The following is an 18078-nucleotide window of genomic DNA, read 5'->3' as shown; positions in this document are numbered from 1 at the left end:
CCTGAAGCATGCTTCACCATTGCTACGCGAGGCTGTGCCGAGCGCGATAAAGTCGAGGCGTGATTTTGGAGTTGCCACTTCGCAATGGTGTTTTTCTTGCTGTCTCTTGTCAAGATAATGTTCCGCCCGGGGATGGGGCACGTGGCGAGATATGGTTAAACTGTGGCCGGCTACCGTTGGCCAACGCTAAGCGGCTTTAACTTGTCATAGAACAGTGAACCGTTAATGTTAATATGGTAGTTCATTTAGCTATAAGGTAGCGAAACACAGGGTTTACGGAACACAGCCTTTTTGCTGGTTGCCAGTTAGTAGAACATACAATTTAAGTGAAATCCTACATATAAGTAATTAAAAAAAAGTGAAACCGGAAAAGGGTGGTTCACGCTCAGTTGGAGGCCAATTGTCTTTGGCTTTGTAAAAAGGATTTGCTGTCTCATATTTTTGGGCCAGCAACTTTTGCGAACATTGGTTTGAAAAATTTACCAAAAGTTCTAGACATGTTTTTGTGCGCTTATGTAATGATGTTCTATACTTCCTTGGGTTTTAAAAGTATTATGTTGAAAATATTCCAATAATTTCACAACAATTAGTTTTCTTGTTAGCTCTAAAGTGTTCATAGAAGTTTGCTTCAAAACCCTCACTAAGCGGCCGCCATCTGGTGCGAGAAGCTCATGATAAAGGAGCTAAGGAGGGCCCCTGAGACGTTCCAGTTCCGGCATTTGGCCAGTATCACACATCGTCAAACAGCTAAAGACGCGCAAATACGCACGGCCAGTAATCGGCAGCTTCTTCACGTGTAACCGCCGCGCAGTAGAAATTAAAACCGGAACCAAGCTACGCCGCGTAACGTCGGCGGCTGGTTCCGATTGTTGCCCTGCCCGCCGAGATTGGGCGCGGGATTTATGCTAATGAGCAATTATAATTAGAGAATCACAATTTGCCACCAGGCATACCCAGTGGTCGGGGTGCTTTCTTTGGCCCGTGTTTTCTTTCTGCGCTTCAGTGGGCCCAAATGGTCCGACCCGATTCGGTGCACACCTGCGAGAGAGATATCCCGCCAGTCAGGTGTGCAGCTTCACCGTTTGCATCTCAGTCTCGAAGATGGAATCCAAGATGGAAACGCCGCCCAAACTCTGACGGAACGGATACCGGTCCTAGAGCACACCTTTTTGCCTTTTTTCGTTACTTTGACTGCATCGGAATGGGCTGAGTCCTCGCTGATGGCGAGGAGGCCTTCCCGGAAACGGGGAAACGTGCTAATGAGGTTTAGCATAAACGTAATGCTTTTACGCGGCTGGAATCCGGCTCCGTCTGTGCCCTGAGGGGCCAGCGTTCAGTTGGCTTACATTCTGGCACTAAAAGTTTACTGTGGACCTGTAATTAAGGTGTGTGTTTGTGTGTCGCTAGGTTAAAGGGACTTTAAATTCCGAAGCACGGCTGCCAAGTCTGACCGGCGAGAGCATAATTTAATGCAACACCGAAGGGTTGCACCCAGATTCGTCGGGTTGTGGCAATTACAGTTAATGGGTGACGGTTCGCCACTACTACAGAAGAGCCCCTCAAGCCTCTCAGTAAAACAACGAAATTGTCCAAACTCCACCAGGTAATGGCGAATACTTGCCAGTACCATAACACCATAATAGAGCAAATAATTGGATATATCGTTAGGAGAAGTGCCACTCCGGAAAGGAGACTCCCCGCTGCTATTTTCAATCGTAAAAATATCAAAGTCATTCGATTTGTTCGTTAGCCACACATTCCTCGCGGAAGTTCGTCGATAAATTAACATCGGTTCGCGGTGCCACCTGGCTTTTGCAAATGATTCGCGCGTTAGCAAACACCACAAGCGAATTTTCTTCGCTCTATCATTGGTCGGCATCGCGCTGCGGGTGTTATGTTGCCGCTCCCACTCGGTCCGATGCGTTCGACGAGCAGAGTTCAGCGGGAACGACACAGACACATACACACTGAAAGGCGTTTGATTATGTATGAACCTCGAGCTCTCGAGAGCGCAGCACTTACGTGTCGCTCGGTCGGTCCCGGAACGGTGTACATAAATAAACATCCGCTTCCTTAATCAACGATTGTTCGGGCTCGATCTGCTCGACGACGGGGCCGCCTCGACACACTGTCGATGATGTCGATTCACCGCGAGTGGCGCGGTTCCGTCCAACCGAACCGAAGAAGCCGGAATATGACAAATTTCCGGCCGATACCGGCTGCTGGCAACGGCACCCCCGTAATAGTCATTCAAAGCCTTGATGAATATGTTGCGAAACATGTGGCGGGGCGCCATCGGAAGATTCATAATCATGCCCACCCTGGCAGAACGGTGGCAAGCCGAGCGAGCGAGGGCGAGAAAAACTAATCTTGCTGGTGAATAATTTCCTGTGCAAGCATGTTGCATAATCTATGCTCAACGATTGGCAGCCAAAGAGAAGGCAAAAGGCAACCGAAAAGCAAAAAAAAACGCAGTGCTTTGTTAGCCCCGACATCGACAGGTGATTGAACTTGCTGTGTGGGTGCTGGTGCTGTTGGCGCATTTGGATAAGAACCCCACCCTGGTCGCAATGAGGTCCTTCTTCTTGTATGCTCTGTCGGTGTTGCTCCGTTCTTATCGAAATCTTATTTTTTCGTCTCTGCTGTTGAGTTGCACAAAGTTGTAGATAGACAGTGCACGTTATCTTCGACGCCCAACGGCAATCCCGTTACTTGTGGGATGTGTCTGCCAAGGAGATAATAATGGCCTCGGGAAACAATCCAATCTTCCTGATGCAAGGATTGGACCGTTGCTGTCACTGTGATAATGTCTAAGTAATTGCAAACAGAGCTTTCTGAATTTGTCAAACAACTGCTACGGCTCGTCGAGATAAAGTTTTACTCTGTCCGAGTGCAAAGCCGCTCCTTGAACTACAAACGTGGCTTTCTGCGTCATGATGGCATAAACTCAACACTGCACAGGAAGTTTATGACCATTTCAACTATGGCCCAGATTTACAGAAGCAGCTGCTCGTTCATCAGGCGGATTGCAAAAGGCAGCTCAATACCAAAAATAGCCTCTTACACTCTGTTAGTAACAGTCAATGGGTTCTACACTGGCCTCATGAATAAACAATCGAAAACCTACAACAACAAAAGCTGTTTCCTTAGGCAAAGGTATGCAAACACGTGCAACTTCCAGTTGCCTCTAATTGACCTGGTATCTGAAAGGAATGTTCAAAAAACGAGACCTCAGGGCACACAGCACACACCGGTCCTCCCTGTGCCCTGGCCGATATCCGGTCAATACTGGCCCCAAACCAAACACCAAATTGTAGCACTGCAAAGCGGCACACAATATGTAGCCATTTAATACGTATCGAACGGAACTCTCCGGAGGAAAGCCCCGGTTGTTGATACAAAGCGGACACAGGACGATAGGAAATGAAATTGTGCCCGCTCCCAGGATCGGCCCCTGGATGGGTCAAAGATGGTATCACGTGTCGAGTGTTCGGGGTAATCGAGGCCACTTTAGGACGCTGCTCCATCGTTTAGCTTCTCGGCGAGACCACCGTTTGAGGATTGGGCTTGATTCGGGAACGATCCCGTTGGGCTATCGTCTTGCAATTTTTAAGCCCCCGGAAAGCCGCCTGAAAAGAGCTCAATCGTTCCGCCTCCCCGGTGGCTAGCTAAATTTGGTCCAATCAAGCCGGGAACGGGATTCCAGGATGCGGTTTCCAGGGTCCTCCAGAGAGAGAGAGTGAGTGTCAATTTTCACCGGGCAGCAGTGCAGACCATGAAAGCCTTTAAAGCCATAAATCCGATGCGAATCTGATTAATTTATTGTTTTATGATAAACAGCGCACCAAAACACACATACGAACACCCGGCTACCGATCTCCGTTACCGCCGGCTTCGTGCCGGCCCCATGCCTGGCACTGATCCAGTGGGTTTTTGGGGCAACGCTATTGGAGTTATTATTTCCGCGCTCGAAGGCCCGGGTGGAAAACATTCTGCGTGTGGGTTTCCGGGCCCCAGAGGGAGCCACTGGGCCACGAAGGCTTACACATAACCATTAGTGTGTGCGTCCGATGCGGACCAGTTTACGGTCGGTGAGCCTTTGATCCAGCCCCCTGCCTGGCCTGAGGCACTTCAGCCGGACCCAAGCGGACACAGCGAGGCTTCTATTTTTGGATCATTCGGTTCTTGGGGCACACATAAATATAAATAAATAAAGGGGCGCAGCACCGCCGAGGTACACACGAGGCGCACCAGGTTTATGGTTTTATGTAATGTGCTGCAGTATTTTGCGGCAAATTTACGCAAAAATAATACCCTCCAAAAAGCGCGCACACACTTTTCAGTAATCGGGGCCATGCAGTTTGGTGTAATTTCGCTACCGAACCGGTTATTCCGCGCGGCCGCGGAGCAGCGGTGCCCAATTATGTGTCGGAGTGTGGAGTGTCCTTTATGCCAAAATAGCCCACACTTTGGCGGGGCGCGGGAGTCGAAAGCAAATTTGTTGAAAGTATTTTCAGCCCCCTCCACAGTAGTTGGGTCAGTGACGCAATGGCAATTGATATTTGCGCGCGCGAGGAGATTAATATGTTTGCATATTTGTATGGAATGCATTTAAAAGTGATAAACGGTTCGACGGTGTACCTCGTTGCGCAATGCCCGCGTTGAAATCATGCCAAATTACTGGGCGCGTCCGGATCATTTGATGTTTGGAGGGAAAAACTGAAGAAACTATAGTGCTTCGTTTGAACGACGTGCTTTGGCTGACGGTATGCGAAAGGCAAACCGTTTTTCGCGATATGCTCTTCTTTGTTCGTTTTTCGTTCGTTCGACATTTGAAATGTGAAACTGTACGCGACAAACCTTTATCGATGCAAATACGGGATTTGTGTTGAACAAAACACCGTTGAGGATGCTCAATTGAAATTACTGTTAATGAAACGGATACCCGTAGCTGCTACATTATCGGAGCTTATCGGAAAAAGTCCAATTTCAAAACCAGAACTATGGACGAAGGCAATTAATTGAGAGTTCCTGAATCGCTCCAAATTTTGAATCTCGTTTCCATAGTTATAAAAAAACCTTCATCACTTCGATGGTCCCCGAAAGCTATCCCGATTTCAATCGTTTCCACTTCCCACAGGTGATTCGAGTCCGGAGACTAGCAGAGGTATAAATTTCGGAAACGGAAGGTAGTATAAATTATGCCAACCACGGGCCAGCCAGTATCACAGCCAGACAGTCGGGGACCTCCGCCAGACTCGGGGCATCATTCTGCTCGGAATCGGAAAATCTATGGCCAAACACCGGAACGAGCTGGGCAATATAGGGAGGCAATGGTTACGTTCCGTCAGCCGGAACGCGTAATATCGAAAATCCGGCCCGGGATGGGCGGTCCCGAGTCAGCGAGAGTTTAAGTTTATTAGAATTCAACAATGATTTATTTACCCACACTTACCACAGCGCGCGTGCGATCAACCGAGTCGTAGGGACCTGCTGCGCAGGGACCACCGGTGAACGGTGCGCGGTTGTGGCCGTGTCGATCGTAGATTATGCGCGTTTATTTTGCGGCATGATATCAAGCGCCCCCCGCACTGATTCCATCCTCGGTCCAGCCCCGACCCGACCGGTAGCATGTTTTCTCGTACTGTTTATGTTTCGCACTTTGATGTTTTCCTGCCCATTTACGGTGTCGGGCCATTGTGGAGGTTAGAAAATTAATATCACCAGCCCACCACGATGGGTCAGCAGGTTGTAACACGGCTGACAACTCGGCCCGCTCCAGCACGATGCTTGGTAAGTAATAAATCATTAAACTAACCATTGCGGTCGATCGTGTGGGGGGTTGGTCCGTTCGCTAACAATCGCACCTTCAGCGTTCTTAATCTAATCGCTGGAACCGACGCTTGACCGAACAACACAAACCGGACCACAACTTCTTGCTACCATCCCGACGAAGGATCCTTGCTCCCAGGTCGAGTAATCAGTTGTTGATTGCCGGATGACTACGATGAGCGGCTAGCCTTCGGGTTGCTAGCCCATCAGGCTCTTCCTTTATCTGGCCCTTGCAGGACATCCGATACTGTTCACGCAACCAGAGTACCGGTGCCGGAACTAGAGGATGATAGAGGGCACCACCGGATGTCTGTTGGCTAATGTATCAATATCGCTGGTAGGCCTCCCTTTGTGCCTGCAAGTCGGTTGGACACCTTCCGCACGGCGAGGCGTGCGAGAGAGTATCATGAATTCATCGCAAGATTTATGTACACGAACGATGGGGGTACAGCCGCCCTGAAGGGTCAAGGAAACTACGGGTGGAGTGATCTTCCGCAATGAAATTAGACAACGGCAGAGAGCTTATCGGACTGCGTAATTGAACGATGCTGATGCGAAGCTGCACCATCTTGCAGCAAAACTTCTCTGGCAGGAAATAACAAATCTTCCGAAAGCCCGGCAGACTCCAGCAGGGAAGTTGCAAAATGTTGATGCGATAATGCCGAGAACTCCCGGTCGGTGCAATGTTTCAGCATTACATCAGTGCCGCGGTTAATTGATTGGAGCGCCGCGTTGCTTTCTATCGCAGAAATTGAATCCTGTACACAAACTAATGCGCCAGACTTTGTATCCTTACAGTCGATCCCGAAGTCGATTTCGTCGCGAAGCTTAGAAAAACGTAGAGCTGGGTGGGGTGACAACCAGCCCGATTCGAGCCCGGCTGACTGGCAGCGACCTACGCCAAAAGCGCCTCAGGAGCCGCGTCCTGGAAGCTCGTTTAAAACAGCTTACACGTTGTCAGCAGGGTGGCTCAAAATAGATCAGAGCCAAACGAGTCGCTGCCTATTGAGCCATTTGTTCCTATCGATCAGGATTTAGCAATCGAGCAGGGATTTTCCTGCCGCCTTGATTGACGTGTTCTCCGACCGGTAGGCGTATTGGGGGTCCAACCGAACCCGGAGAGTTCGTCAAAATGGTGAGTCGAGGATCGAAAGGATTTTATCTACTTTACGTAACCTTCATTATTGGTCTCCTACATTCGGTTGCCGCCCATCTGTCTGTCCTCATTTAGCTAACGCAAGGTTGAGTACATGACGGTAGGCCAACGATAGTGAGGGGACAAGTTGTTTAACGAACTCACCGAACATTCCTCTTCCCCTTAGTTAATTCGTTGTTCAAATTTGCATTTATTTTTTCGCCGTTCCGCCGATCGATAATCGTTCCACCATTGGTCAGCCCCGATCAGTGTGCATTCGAGTGCAAAGTCTGCGGTAAATATGCAGCGCCTCAAATTTCATTCGACCAACTTCATCGACCACTAACCATCGAGATTTCACAACCACTTCGACGGCAGAACCTCGGCTCTCGGTGAAATTCAGCCACGAGTTCCGCAAACCGCAAAACTATAAAAGCACTCTCGGCGGCGGCCCTCCACAACCGTGGCGAGGCGTGGACCACGGATTAGGGGTTTCCGGCGGGGGCCGTGGCCACCCCTACCCCGCAGTATCGAACGACACCACCGGTCGAATACTAATGAGTGCCCAAATTATTTACAAACCCGCCATCGGTCACCTAGCCGGCGGGTGGATCGGCCTCCAGACGTTGGAGACTCCTGTGGAGACCGAGGAGAACGAGGCGTTCTGCAGCATACGGTGCCGGTGCTGGTGCTGCCCGAAAAATGGTGGTCCGTGTTAGAACATTTCGCCCGCGCACACGGCGGCGCATTCTAATCATATTCGCACCGGTGTGTATGCATATAATTGTATGCAAATTGGAACTATTCATCTGGCCTCGGCCGCGGGTGTTGCAGAAAACTCATTTCGAATTCATACACCGCACGGCACGGCTCGAGTTCTCGTGTCCGCGCCCCAAGTGTGTTTGTATGTGTGTCTGATCTGACATTGATTATCGACCCAACAAAAAACATGAGAATGTCATTTACAGCTGATGAGTTGATGAAGTTTAGCGCGGCTTCATGGATCCACTTCACTGTCGATCCGCTGGACTCGTCGATGGCAGCACTGCGGCCATCAGCTCGGTCTGTTTCGGACACGCTTTCCTAGTTCGCTCTTATGCTCCTTTCACCCCCCCAAGCTGATTCGTACTGATGGTCTTTCCATTACGCTTTATTGATCTTGAGGGTCCATCAGTCAAGGAAGGCTAAGGTAAAGCTAGTCGAATGCGAAGGTTAACAACTTGGACATTGCCCCAAATTATTTCGTGCACTCTGCATTCTCATCACTGCCTAATTAGAGGGTCGTGGCATCGAAATGGCAACAATTTGACGACTGGCTGCATCCGTTCGGCCAGCCAGAACCGCTCCGGAAATGGGTTATTAAATTTTGAATCCACCGAATGAGTTGTGCGATAGATCCACGCCTGCTAATCTAATTTCACACCTCCGACACCGGAAGGGTCAGCTAGTGCGCCCAAAACGCCCGCCGAACCCCGGCCAAAATGCATAATTGATTGCGCTCCCTCACATGACCCCCACCCCCCCCGGCGGAGGCCGACGGCTCCGTAAGTGTCACTAATTGAATTTTGATGCTCCGATGGTTTTTAAAGGCCAATTTGAATGGAATCAAATGGTTTTTAATGTGCATAACGCCTGACCCTAGACCAGAGGCCTCAACACTAGGGTTAGGCGATGTTTCTTACAAGATGTCTGCTTTATGGAGATTGAGTTATGGCATTCGGGGTTCATTGACGCCCATGCGTGGTTGGAGGGTAGTAAAATGATGTAAAGGATCTGCTGTTACTAGCGGTCCACTGAAGCGAGAACCATGAAAAGCATATGCCCGAAGAATGTATGCTGGTGTTGTGCCGGCAATAGAATTACTTCGCTTCGAATCAGCATTCCATTCGCACCGCAAACTAAGTTTGTCCCTGCTGAAGAGAGCCTCCGGAAGCCTCGTGAAAGCCTTGTGATCCAGAGAGGTCTCCAAAACCTTCTGTCATATTTTTACCTTTCAAGTACGCACCCGCAGCTGGACTCAGCAGTTTTGGGCACTGTCACCGCTTGAAACCCGTGTGGCTGTGACGTGGTACTTTTCGTGGCCCCATCAACGTGGTTGAACCGTGTCGGTCGGGAACGGTCGACCCAAAAGCTCTTGTAATCTGATTTGACTGCAGAGAAGTATCCGCTTTGACAGCACAAAATGTTGTTTGTGAGCGAAGGCGAACCGCGTCACACGAGAGTCACTGCGACCGGCTCTGGACCTTCCTTCCGCCGGAGACATCGGGAAGCGAAGCGCGTTTTGTCGTGTAATGGTTTTAATGGAAAACCTTCCGGTACCGCCGACGGAAGATGGCCTTCCGGTCGGCAACGTTCCACACGATGGAGTGTCCTGATCCTGAGAGGGCCCCACCACTAGGGAAGCAGCGGACCCCGGTCCGTTTGGGTCCGTAGGTCTTGATGTCTGTTTCCATTATTACAACGTCGAGCCCACGGAGGCCCAGGTCCGTATCGCCCCCGGGTTCGTGGTCCGGGCGATTCCAGCGCCTAAGTGGAAATAAATTGAGTTTGACAAATTAAATTTCATTAAACGCGTACTCCGTATCCCCGGACCCGGGGCTCAGCTAGCTAGTTGACTCTACCGGGCTGACCTAAAACGGGAACCGTGCGTCAACGCCACTGCTCGTACTAAACGGACAATTAGCCAGGAACAACAACGCGATCGATTGCCGCGCTTATTGATCGTAACAGAAAATGGCATTCCTTCGGCGCGACAGAGATTACGCCTGAACTACGGCGACATCGGGGATTAGTGAGACGGGCACTTGGGCAAACCTTATCGGACACACCGTGTAGCAGCTTTTTACAAGCATTACGCAATGCTCATTTGCGTTTTAATGGGTCGCCAGGATCCAGCTCCACACCGAAGCAACTGAAGTGCAAAGCAAGCGAAGTGAGCAAACACCGGCTTTCGATTACTTCCTGCTTTGCGCCGCCCTTTTTCGCCGGCGACCTGCCTGACAGACGTCTGACGGGGTCTTTATTTGTGAAGGTGCACTCTTTAATCACCGCGGGGCGCGCTTGTTGTGCTTCTTGGGCCACCGGAACGGGTTGGCTCGTCGGGTGGGTAGCCGGCAGAGCCACACGGCTGAAGTGCCTGGCGTGTGTTTACCATATTGTCTGGCCCTCGCCCGGTGATTATCCGGGTAGATATGCAAATATTGACACCCTATTGAAACGTGAAACCATCAAACCGGCGAAAGGTGCCTGTGACAGATCGCTGTCAGGAGATTCACACTCCGGGCTTCGGGTGTGTTTATGGTGTCCATGGCGTCAGCTTTGATAGCCCCGTCGACCGGTGGCTTAACAGCTCTACCGGCTGTTAATGTCCACTTGAGTAAGCGTCACAAAGTCCGCGTTGTAGGACCCACCACGGTTGGTACCATTTTTCTTATCTAAACAGTAGTAAGAGATTGGGCGTAGTGTCGCCGGAAACCCGTTTGATGGTTTCGATGTTTTGCGACTCGTTTTCCGCTCACTTTGCCTCCTGTCAATCGCAGGGCTTTCGGGCCAATAATTTACTCCCACGGTGCCCGCCTCGCAGGCGGTAGGATTATTTGTGGACATGGGCAGCGGGCAGCCCAGCCGGGGGATCCAATTTCAAACAAAAAGCTGAGGCAATCAATCTCGCGCGTACGTCGGGCGTCGAAGTCGAATTACCAGACCCCGCGCTATGGGGAACACCGGGGGCACGCGGTTCCAGGTGCCGCCGGAAGCGGAAATGGATGCACCCAACCGTGCCAGATTGCGCTCTACACCGCGTTTACCGCCATTGACGAGGGGCAATTGCGCGCTGGAATTGAAACAGTATTCCAATTTCCTGGCCAAGCCGTCACCGTGTGTGCCATGGAGTGTCCCTCCAGCAGCCGAGCGTAGCGAGCGAAATTTCATTTCACGCTGCGTCAATCAGCTGCCACGTGGAATGTGAAAAGTTGGGAAAAAAAGGAACCCGCGCCGTGTGGTCCGCGAGCACCGCGAACCGACGGCGTAGTTGCTTGGTTGACAATAACGTCCCGCCTGCCTGCCTGCCTGCCTGCCTGGCTGCCTGCGAGGACCATTCCATTCATTTGTGACAGGCCGCTAAAAGCGTCATCCGAGCCCGGATCTTCGAAGTGATGATGACTCTGGTAGGACTTTCTCACGACGTGATGTTTGCGCGCCGCGTTAGTCGCAACCCTTCACCGCGGGCCAACGCCAAGGAGTTTATCTCGTTTTCACCAGCTGCACACAGTAATATATATGAGCACCTCAGCTCAGGGATGCCAAGTTTGACGTAGCAAACCGCCCGGTGCCGGGGATGCGCGACTAGGCTAAGTAATCTCAATCACAACCCCATTCCGGCAGTGGGCGCCGCGTAGCAGACCCCCTGTTGAATATGGAACTGGACTTGAAACCTCGGCTCCGCTTTACACGGTCAACGTGATGGGCAACCGGCGAGAGCTCATCCATGTAAGCAAACATTCATTTGAAATGCAAAATTCGACCGTGTGATGTGTTAATTTACTTCACTTCCGCATCACCCGACGATGGCAAGCCGGAAAGTCCAACATAGCAGACCCGGCGAGTGGTGCCCCCTGTCCCCTCCCCGGGGGTCCCACAGCTGTCCCTTTTCGGGCAAACAACCCTCGGACCGACCGCCGGTGCGCGTTTGATATCGCCAACACCGGGCCAAACCGGTTCGGGTCGGCTGATGTGATAAAGCTCGACGCGAGGATGTGTCCACTGGCTGAGGCTGATCATGAGATGAGACTACACACGCCCCGGCGAACACCTATACCGAGCTAAGGCTACCGAGGCTCTCAATTAAATTCTCGTTACAGAGCGGATATGTAGGTTTGTTTTGGGCAATGCCAAACTGCTGCGCAATACGGTTGCTCCGAAGAACCATCCGTCCAAAGTAATGACGGTACGACGGGGGGCAACTGGTCCGTAATTCGGACAGGCTGCTCATCGCAGGTGCCGGGACTAACTGCCGGGAGGGGTTAGTGATTGCACTCATAACCGGGAAAGTTAATTATCGTTCCATGGGTGAGTTGTCGAGGAAAGTTTTGACGAATGTTTTGCGGACGGATCACCGAAAGCTGTACACATACGAAATAATGTTTCGGGTCCTAAGGTTTCTGCCGTTGGTCTACCCCCGTTAATGGGTAATGATTTCATTTAACAATGACAGTTCCAGATTTGGCGGTAACCTCGGGGACGATATTCTGCGGTGCGCTTTTCAACTGCCCAAAGAAGTGGTGGTAACATTCCGAGTGCTGCCAGATCGTAAAGCAACCCTACGGAATTCATCAATTGGGTGAGACCTTTACTTTTGGTTAATACCTTTAAAATTCAGTCCCCTCAATTGACGCGTTTTTCATACTAATGTTGACGGCTCTTACAGCAAGGACGAAACGACAAACTACGAGAAAAGTTTGTCGACAGTCCTCAACATTTCATTTGAAGGTTTGCCAATATCCTAATTGCGATATCGTTTCAAGAACGTTTCTGTTATCAATGCTGGGATATCAAACATTCGGTTGGGTGTTTTCTACTTTATTCAAATTACTGCTGATACTCATAAATGATGAAGAAATTTATCTTTGGTAGAACTGTAAGCGTTTACTATTTTTTAATTTATACTGAAAAGAGATGCAAGTCTTCGCTGCTTGTCTTCGTTCTTGTATTATCGCAGAAAACCTTTAAACTTATTTCTGAATTTCTATTGCCCTTGATTCCATGCTTCCACCGTTGAAGATAGCACCGTGAAGCACCATAGTTGAAGATAGCACCGTGGCACGCGAACAGCGTCCAATTACTCGAGCCCATCCACTAATCGGACAAAAAGCAGACGACTTTTTGCCGCTACGTTATCGGCAAAAGGCAAGGACCTGCTCACAAAAGATTCGCCCTAATTCAGTGCTTCTCCACTGCGTGGCGTGAGGATGCCGGCCCACAACCGGGGCAACAATTGACGTGGAAGGTTGATAAGCGCTTTTTAAACCCCGGCTAGGCACCGAACCCGGGCTCGATCTTGATGATGATCCCGCTTCGGAACCGCCACGGGCCGGCAATGTTTTATTTGTTCGAACGAGCTCATGACGAGGCCTGGCTCGAACCCTCCAAACTCCTTCGTTCCCATTTCGCTACTATCTGGCGTATCTGGCGACAACATTAAAACCGACCCGGCGCAAGCGCTACGGAACGGGCCCCTCCGGCCAGTGGCTATGTTGGCAAAGTTAAGCAGACCAGCGGCGAGGCACTGCGCTTCATCATGCCGGTGGTCTGCGGTCTACGAGGCGCAATATTTTGTGCCTTGTTTGCTGTCTCCCTCTCGCTCACGCGCTCTCTTGCTTGCTGGCTCTCGGCTCAACCCGAAATTGTTTATCACACAATCAAATACCGAAACGCAAAGGATGCTGCGTCTTGGGTCGTCGCTCGCTGGGAAGGGCCGACCTCGACTTTATTGTCACTAGAGTGTAATATCTGGGCGATATTACAATAAACTCAATGGCCACCCGAGTATCGCGATGGTAGAATGCAGTGGAACCTCGATCCTCGACTGTGATGTACTCATAGACACTTTGACGTTTCGCAGCAGAGGGTGAACTTTAACCTTCTTTTAATAAAATACCGCTCAGCTGTCGGTTGGGGCAGAGCGAGAGTCCAGCCAGCCACCAAAACGACCCCTGCGTCGATGCAAAGGTTTACAACTACAAAATTGGTCGAATCAGAACAACTTTCCGCTCGGTGACGTACGCTGGAACCAGATCCGGTGCCAAGTCTCGGTCTCGCTACCGACGCCTCGCTTGCTTCCTCTCTGGAAGCCGTACCTAGTGGCGGGGCGAATGTAGGGCCCTGAGTCCTTGCGGCCCACCGAGAGCGGCGCAGCAAGGCGCTGTGTACTTGAGGTTTGAGTTATTATTATGCATGCCAAAAATCCGTGGGGTTTCATTTCTTTGCCACGCTGCCGGAGCGGGAGGCTCGAAGAATGAAATATAATGGCATTTTGTCGCATGATGCGAGGCAGCCGGGCGGAGGTCCTGCACCAGTGCGCTGGGGCCCCTGGAGTGGAAATCCCGTTTTGCAATGAAAATTCAATGCGCAGAGCCGAGACCGAAGGAGGAACAAATTTATCCGCAGTTATTTTCGGAGCCAGGCTCGGGGAAGCCGCTCGACCGACGACGACGACGAGAGGTCCTTCTGGGACCACAGATCTGCGCCGAGCTCTGTAGTGGTGTCTCGCGTAGGGTCGCGGCCCGATCGACTGGCGACGATAAAACATGGCCGCGGTCGTGGTTGCTTTTCTGGGTGTATGTGTGGTGCTTTGTCCTGTTTCATAATTTAGTCGGTCTTTGCCCGGTCAGCCCAGGGATCCAGGTCCGCGTGGACTAAACATCCGGCGCGACTGTGGCGACTTTTCTTTTTTATTGCTTTACCAATGGAGGTCGGTGGCGGCCGTCTTTCGCTTCAATTCGGAGTTATGATGTCCTCGGTGTTCCGGTTGAGCGAGAGGCACTCGAATGGGTATGCAATAAACGGGAACCCGGGCCCTCGAACCGTCGTCCTGCGTCGGTAATTGTGCTCCGGGCACACTAAACACCACACGCCGCACGCCGTTGACTGGCCGGCCGGGCGTTCGTTTGCGGCTTACACATTGGGGTGTAATTTATTACAATGCGTACTTTGCATACTGCAACATCTATCCTTTTACGCGTCGGAAGACCCCACGATGAACTGCGGTGTACGCCCTTGCTGGGTGATGATGGTGAGTGCAATATTTCGTCTAACCAATTTGCCCCATGAGTTGCTCAAGAGTTTCGCTGCGCTCAGTTGCTTATTGGTTTTGTCGGAATGTGCAATTGAGAAACATAATTCAATGGTGCGTGAAAATCTCCTGAAAGTAGGATGATCGGAAACTATTCTATCAGAAACGCTAAACAGGTTCTCGAATCGTGAGATGTGCTCGGTTGTCGAGAAAGTTGCAGTAGAGCATACCGGACCAAAGTTAAAGTTAAACTTTTTGTAGTTTCTGTATATTGTTGAGTGTGATAAATTTCGAAAGGAAAAGAGAAAATTGAGGCGCCTAAAGGTATGCAATTTAATTACAAATACAACCTTAGTACTGCTGTGTTCTCCTGTTAGTGGAACAGTAACTATTTTTATAAAATTTTGATTACACAACACATATTCCTTCTCGTGCATCCTGACTATATGAGACTTGGTAACTATTTTACAATTTACTAGAAACATTGTGTGACCTTCTCCAAGGGCCTTCGTAATTTTTGCTTGCCATTCGCGTTAGTGAGAGCGATGGCGTAAGCCTACACATTTGTTATGCTGATTCGGCCATCAAACTAAACAACCGAAATATGTATTACTTCTTCTGCAGCGCGCAGCCCGGGGACGCAGCTTCTTCGTGTGGCCTCTCTTGGCAACACACGACCACGCTAGGCGTGTCTGTGCTGGTGACTCGGTATTTTTCCGCTATCGACAGATTTTCATCCATTTTCAATAATGGCACTTGAGCCAACGCTGTGCCGAGCCTCGTCAGTGACCCGGAGTCCTGGCGGATGGGCGTGACTCGTGGTACCGTTACGTGCTTAGGAGGAGCCAGCCCAGCATTACGTCACAAGCGACATACGGTGGCGACGATTGGCACATCTCTTCCCCAGAGCGCTGTGGTAACAACGTCACTGGGGTTCTGTGTTCTCTGCCCGATTCCACGAAAGCCGAGAGCGAAGCGTAAATAACAATCAATTCCAATACACAATCGTCCAGAAAGTTACCGAGAGAGAGCGCGTGGGTTTAATTGCTTCTTGCCCAGGAAGTTTTGCGCCTCCGCCGGGAAGCGGCGGACCCCGGAAAGTCTCCGAAGAGACCCAAAAACTTTCGACATTACCGCCGTTATTGTGGATGGTTTTCGGTCTCTCGAGCGTGCCAAAGTTTCCGCTATCTGTGTGCGCGGGAAACAAATCATGCCCACCATGTGTTTGTGGGGAGGGGCCGGAGCCTCCCGTCAGTTCCAGTCATTGTCCCTTTTCCGCGGGGCCTGAAAATATGTGTTTCTTTTGAAATTAAATAAAGGAATGTGGCCCGTGCACAGGTCGCCCCGGAGGTGTCTTGGCGGTAATCTTGTGCTCGAACCGTGTGTGCCAGGTAGGCAGCATTAGGCGGGCACGGGGAAAAGGGGGCCCACCACACCTCAGCGCCACCTTAATGTACTTTTAGGCAAATATGTCCCACACTGTTTGCCAACGAGGGCCTACCGTATCTTAAGATTTCAGCACCAAAGGACCTGCGCTTCTTCTTCGCGCTTCACTACCTTGGAACAATCGGGGCCAGCAACACCACGCTTGGCCCGCAGGATGCAGGCATTTCTTTTCCGTCCCCGAGAGAGAGAGAGAGAGAGAGAGAGAGGGCCAGGTCAGCCGAGAAACATAGTCGTACGCGAGGGCAGAAGAGCCAACCCCGGCTAGCCCCCGCAAGACTGCGTACGGCCATTATGGAGGCATCGTTTGTTTGCTGCTCCAGAAGAATCAGCTCCCGGGTGCTCCACGACGCTCGTTCTCCTGGCGATGTTTATGTGCACTTTCGGGACTTTTGTCCTGCGATGCTGCTGGTAGTGGCTCACCGTTCTCGACTCCTTTTATCATTCGCACAGATGCTGGCGTCTTCCTTCGGTCGGCCAGAACAGGAACAAGGTAGCTGAGCGCCAGGTGGCGTGTGCCAGGCGTGGCCGTGGGGGTGTTTGCTCAAAGACGGTGTTACTTGTGCTGCAACCGACCGGTGCTACCCTTGATTGGGGTGTGAACTCGGCCCGGTTTTTATCCCACCTTCCCGAGGCGTCTGCATTGAACCGAAACGAAAATCCCGGTCCTCGCCGACGGGATGGAATGGATACTCTTGCAGGTCCAGGTCCAGTGTCTTTCTTCGGTTCGGTCCGGTTTTTGAAACCGAACAAAGCGCAAAACGGGAAACCCGGACTTCCGCAAGATGGTCCTCCGGGCGGGAGTGTGTTGACAGTTGAGAAATGCACAAACGATAGCAGAAGGTCACGCTGCACCACACCCGTTTACAATGGCTTTCGGGTAGAGAGAGAGAGAGAGAGACACACAAGGTGACAACCGTCTTCGCGGTGCACTAGTTTTTCGCAAAATAAAAGAAAACCCTCACAGGATCCGCCCGGCCGAAGTTGGGAAGTGTGGCGGGCGCGTTGTTTGATGTGAAAAATTGGAATGTTCGCGAGGCACACAGGAAGAGCGGGCGCATCCGGACGCGAACGCCATTGCTGGTCTTGATAGTACAAAATTCTTGCCTCCTTTCTTAACGCACCGACTGTGGCGACGACCATCGACTTCACCGTGTCGATCGCCTGGCAACCAGATTTTGAGAAACGCGAACACACCCGAAGCGCGTTCACCAGATGGCGCCCGGGCGGTATCCTCGATTCCGTAGAAAGAGGCGAGGACTTCGCCGTGCAAGAATGCAAAATAATGCTGCACCACCCCAGGAGGAACCGGTGCGAGAAAATGAAGTACAAACAAAACGAAACAAGTTGAAAAATGGCGAAGCGAAAAACACCGGAAAAAAGAAGGCCAAGACAAGACGTAGAAAACGAGAAACGAATTTTTCCATTCCCGGGCTATCCCGGGTAGGTTCCTTCGGAGCACACTTTTGGCTCGTGACTGGCAACACTGTCTCGCTAGCCTCCACCAGCGCCGGCTTGCAGTCATTATGCTTATGCAGCCCCAAACGGTGCCCTCCGTGTGCACTCTGGCCACTGTCAGATGTTTGCACGGATTCGCTGCCTGCACAGGAGCGGTGGCGGAGGGCACAATGTATTGCAAATAATAGATGGCGAAGCGAAAAATTCCACGCCATGGAGGGACCGAAATAAAGATTGGAAATACCTTTCCTTCCATTCGGCACCGCGGAGAAGCCATCTGCAATCATAGTACCAGAGCATTCCTTCGGCGAACCGGGAACTCCGGGACCCATTTTATGCTCATTTTTTAAACCGTGACTCCTGGTGCGCTACCCCTTCCCGCAAGCAATTAAGGGACAGAACCCCAGGGGCCGAAGAATCC

At 51.1% G+C, this 18078-nt stretch overlaps 1 protein-coding gene across 1 annotated transcript in view; it reads right to left on the bottom strand.

Moving 5' to 3' along the window:
• LOC131208249 (amyloid-beta-like protein) overlaps positions 1-18078 on the bottom strand; it is a 63003-nt gene that overhangs the window by 31425 nt on the left and 13500 nt on the right. The gene's annotated exons all lie outside the window — the stretch shown is intronic.

This window comes from Anopheles bellator, chromosome 2 (genome assembly GCF_943735745.2).
Source record: "Anopheles bellator chromosome 2, idAnoBellAS_SP24_06.2, whole genome shotgun sequence".
NCBI lineage: Eukaryota > Metazoa > Arthropoda > Insecta > Diptera > Culicidae > Anopheles > Anopheles bellator.
This window is presented reverse-complemented; position numbering and strand designations above follow the sequence as displayed.